The sequence below is a fragment of the Leopardus geoffroyi genome, chromosome D3 (genome assembly GCF_018350155.1).
Source record: "Leopardus geoffroyi isolate Oge1 chromosome D3, O.geoffroyi_Oge1_pat1.0, whole genome shotgun sequence".
NCBI lineage: Eukaryota > Metazoa > Chordata > Mammalia > Carnivora > Felidae > Leopardus > Leopardus geoffroyi.
The window spans coordinates 51082291-51087391 of record NC_059339.1 but is presented as its reverse complement, the minus strand read 5'-3'; the positions used below and the strand labels follow the sequence as shown (position 1 = coordinate 51087391).

General features: G+C 35.9%; 1 pseudogene; it reads right to left on the bottom strand.

Annotated features, from left to right (window-relative positions):
• Positions 1-1564: 1564 nt before the first annotated feature.
• Positions 1565-2402, bottom strand: LOC123588193 (annotated as a pseudogene).
• Positions 2403-5101: the final 2699 nt, after the last annotated feature.

Sequence of the window (5101 nt, the reverse complement as noted above, 5' to 3'; positions counted from 1 at the left end):
ACCTCTGTTATACTGATAAGAATAACACTAAAAGTGACTGAGTAGGCTGTTAATGAGTTGTTGTGTTCAGTCTTTTACTCACATTAGTTCATGTAATATTACTGCAGAATTATGAAGATGTATCATTATTTCTTTTTAAAAAAATGTTTTTTACATTTATTCATTTTTGAGAGACAGAGAAAGAGAAAGCACAAGTAGGGGAGGGGCACAGAGAGAGGGAGACACAGAATCCAGAGCAGGCTCCATGCTCTGAGTTGTCAGCACAGAGCCCGAAACGGGGCTCGAACTCACAAACCGTGTGATCAATGACCTGAGCCCAAGTCGGACGCTTAACCGACTGAGCCACCCAGGCGCCCCAAGGTATCGCTATTTCTATTTTACAAGTGAGAAAATAAATCTTTAAGAAATTAAGAAGTGTACATATTGCTCATATAACTTTGTCATATTTGACTGAAATTACAATTAGGGATTTATTCATGTATTTTCCCAGTTAAAATTAGAACACCTCTTTAATTTCATATCTACCAGTCCCAGACAGTGAGATGCACACAGCAGGTGCTCAATTCTTAAAATATATCTTTTTCTAATTTAAAAAATACACTGAGGGGCGCCTGGGTGGCTCAGTCGGTTAGGCATCCGACTTTGGCTCAGGTCATGATCTCACGGTCTGTGAGTTCGAGCCCCGCGTCTGTGCTGACAGCTCAGAACCTGGAGTCTGCTTCAGATTCTGTGTCTCCCTCCCTCTCTGCCCCTCCCTTGCTCATGCTCTGCCTCTCTGTGTCTCAAAAATAAACTAAAAACATTGAAAAAAAATTTTTTAATAAAATAAAAAATAAAAAATAAACTGAAAAAATGAAAGAAAATATAAATGATAAGACAACAAATACTGTTTTACCACTCTAAGAAAGTTTTAATAGGGATTTTCAGTTTATTTCTTTCCACTTTTTCTGTGCATGTGTAATATGCAGACTGTTGACACAGTATTCTGTGTGTAAATTTGTAGATTGAATTTTATACTTAAATTCAAATATTAAGCACTCCATGCTCTTTTTTTTTGTTACTGTTAAAACACTTAGCTTATTTTACATGTATATCTTTGTCTTCCCACCATTTCCGTTTGTCTGTCATGACTACTATGTCCTATTGTAACATTCCGTACATACTTAAAAACAAACAAAGGGCAGAGTTCCATCTTTAAAACACTACACAGGTATTTTGGACAACGCATTCTTGGCAGTGGAACCTGAACATTTATCAGACATGGTTGGGAAAATTCTCACTCTGTGTTATAAAAAGAATAGCCAGATATCAACTATTATGGATATGAAAAAAATGGAAAATCTTAACAAACGGTTTAAACTATTTTCTTAAAATATTTTTTTAAAATCTATTTTTGATTGAGAGACTGAGCATGAGCAGGAGAAAGAGGCAAAGACAGGGAGACACAGAATCCAAAGCAGGGTCCAGGCTCTGAGCTGTTAGCACAGAGCTCAATGTGGGCTTGAACCCACTAATTGTAAGATCATGACCTGAGCCAAAGTCGGATGCTTAATAAACTGTTTTCTTAAAGAGATTTCCTCCATGTCAGAGATCTTGAATAACCTCCAGGTCAGTCATTCGGAGGCAATTCTTTACATAATTGATGAAGTTGGCTTCCACTTTGGGAAGAGAACCACCCTTTTCTATACTTACTTGCATTTTTACTTTAATGTCCTCTACAGAACTATGTCCTTTGGGTGTTTGGGGAGCTTCTTCCTGTTTTTTTGAAGGACATGGGGCCTTTTGATTTTGGTGTTAATGGTTTTGAGTCTCTTTCATTCTGGCTTTCATTTTTGGCTGGAGTATCTCATATAGATTTTTTACTGGAGCTCTTTCTTCAGCTTCCTCATCATTATCATGTTCACCATCATCATCATCACCATCATCATCATCTTCCTCCTCATCTTCCTTATCATTTTCACCAGCAATAAGTTTCGTTTTTTCCTGTGGAAATGTGCTACCACTTCCAAGGTTAGAACACTTTCCAAATATACTAAGGAGTTTCCCATCCTCTTCCTCTGCATCTTCTCACTCTGTGTCTTCCCCCACAGCTACTAAATATTGTCCACCACTGTGCATAGGCCTTAGACAATATGTCAGTCATAAGACCACAGTAGTGTTATTTCAAAGCCTCCAAGGGAAACCTTGGCTGTACAGACATTTTCGAAGTTTCCGTTGCCTTTGCTTCATCAGTGTGCAATTGATCCTTTACACCAACCCCTGAACTATTCTTAAAGATAACTTGTGCTCATTTTCTTGATTATCCACCTTAAAACTGTAATCTTTGCCAGACTTTAGTTACAGCTAAAAAGATATATCTGGGACTTCAAAGGGCTCATGTCCATGTCCATCAAATCTTCCATGGGATGGTGATGCACGCATAGGAGGGAAAGAAGGCGGATGGAAATAAACTCCAGAATGGAATCACACCAGGAAAAGCAAGTACTCCATGCTCCAAATGTCTCTTCTATGGCTAAGTAAAACTTAGTCATATGGATAAAACATAATTATTTTTGTTGAAATGATAATATTTGAGGAGAGGGTAGAATGAGGTGAGAAATAAAATCATCTGGTTATTTGAGGGAAAAGAATGCCAGGCAGATGGGACAGCAAGTGCAAAGTAAAGTTCTGAGGCAGTTGCTTGGCATGCTACAGGAGCACCAAGGAGTCAAGATGTCTGGAGGAACCCAGTGGGTAAGGAGATCTGATAGTGATTAAATAGAGAAGCAGTATGGATACAGATCTTATAAATCATAGTGGTTCCTGAATTTCACCTTAAGTCTATAGGGAAGTAATTGAATTATTTTGATCATAAAAATGATATGATTAGATACGTATTTTAACAGGATTTCTCTAGTTACACTATGCACCTTCTACGGTGGAGGATCAAAAATGCAGGAAAACCAGTTAGAGGTTACTCCAGAGTTCAGGCAAGAGAATACGGTGGCTCAGAGCAGAATGATAGTGGTTTACTAAGTGGTAACATATAGATGGTTTGATTATTTAGGATATACTTTGAAGGTAGAGCCAATATGACTTCCTGATGGATTGCATATCAAGTATAAGAGAAAAAGTTAAGGCTGATCTGTAGCCCTTGTCTAACTTATTTGTAATATATGTATATAATAATATGTGTAATATATGCTAAGATTTCCAAATCATCTATAATAAATAACACCTCAATGGATGTCTTGTGAATAATTGTCTGCATTTCTTAGACATGTCTTCTTTCTGTAGAATATTTTCCTTGAGGAGGAATTACTTATTACTGAGGAATTTTTAAGAAATCATTTTAAACTCATTGGCACACAATGGCTTTTGTGGAGGCATTTCTTTAATAACACATACTTTTTGTTATATATTTATTTGTTTGTATGTAATTTCTCCTTCTTGTATTGATTATATGTTAACTCATAAACTTTTCCTTTCCATTGATACATTTGAATTTGTGCAACCAATTTTCATCTACTGTATCATCTGTTTCTATATACATAGTCCTATCTCATTTGTTGTTCCTAAACTACTTTATATTTTACCTGGTTAAACTTGTAGAATTTCCCTCTACCCTCACCCTGACTAAATCTTCAAGAATTTTAGCTATTCCCAAAATTATATTTATGCTCTTCAAACTACTTTCCTAATTTTATTGCATTTTCCCTAACTTTTTGAGTTGGATGTCTTATTCATTTATTCATCCTCATATGTATATTTATGTGCATGTAGATGTGGATGTGGAAACACTAGTATATGTCTGTAAAGCTGCACACTTGAAACTATTAAAATTTCAGACAAATTTAAAATACATTCACATGTAATTTTCAGGACATCTCTTCTTTTCACATCACAAGTAATTTTATTCTTATTTCCTCAGTCCATTTATGTAAAATAATGTTTAAACATTCCCAAATAGTTGTGTTTTTTTATATTTTTTATTAACAATTTTTACTACAAATTCATAGATGTGTTTATATAATTTCATAGGTATGGTTCTTGTGTCAGTCTTGTCTATTATATTATGCAAACATCCTGTTAGCCATAGGTGATCTAAGTCCAATTAATATAATTTCCATCAGACATCTACTATTGTTTCGGGTTTATAAGTTAATGACCAAAAGAGACACAATAGGAACATGAGTCCTACTTATTTTTAACTCAGATCTGTTATCTCCAGGAAAAATTTTCTGTTATTCATGTTATTTATGAAAAGTATTTCTATACTTACTAGAAAAGTCCTTATGTTCTCTCTTCTATGCTCATTATTTTCTGGGTCTCCTTCTTGGATTCATTTTGACTTTAACAAATGGAGAAAGGGCATGGAGGAATGGGAAACAATTCTTCCAAACAAATAGAAACCTCTTCCCAATTAAAGGAAGGAAGGAAGGAAAGAAGGCAGGAAGGAAAGAAGGAAGAAATTCCCTTTACCACACAACTGAATATGATCAAAGAAAAAAGAAGGCAAAGCCAACCAAAGAGATGGAACAAAACAGATACAAGGAAAGAATGTGATATAAGGGTTCTGCATATATAAAAAAAAGGCCAACAGTTTGCTTTTTCCAGTGATTACATCATCCAGGGCCATTGCCCCGTAGTTTATCCTTGATCTGAGCCAGAAATCCTATTCACAAGAGCGAAATGTCCTCCCTAGTGTTCACGGAGGATGGAAACTATTGAACTTCTTCTGTATGTTTTATGGTGATAGGAAAACTACTTCAAATTTAATTCTTTTCATCTTTCTTCCTAAGTGTCTACTTCACAGAGTGGCATTTCTCCATATTATTCTGAGAGGGCAGTATTTACTAACTTAAAATACCACTGCAAAGACTGCCAGGTGGTTTTATCTGTGAATATATTCTGGAAAGTACCTGCTTGTTGAACATTTCCACTCAGGGAAGAACAGCTACTATATGAGCTTATCCTACTATGGTGTTACTCTTGGGATGAAGCCCAAGAGTGGTGGGTTTCTGCTTTTTGTTGCTACCGATGCTGGGAGGAGTCTGTCACTTTGGCTTGCTACATGTGGAAGACATCATTCCTGGAGGAAACCATACTACTATGTTGGATT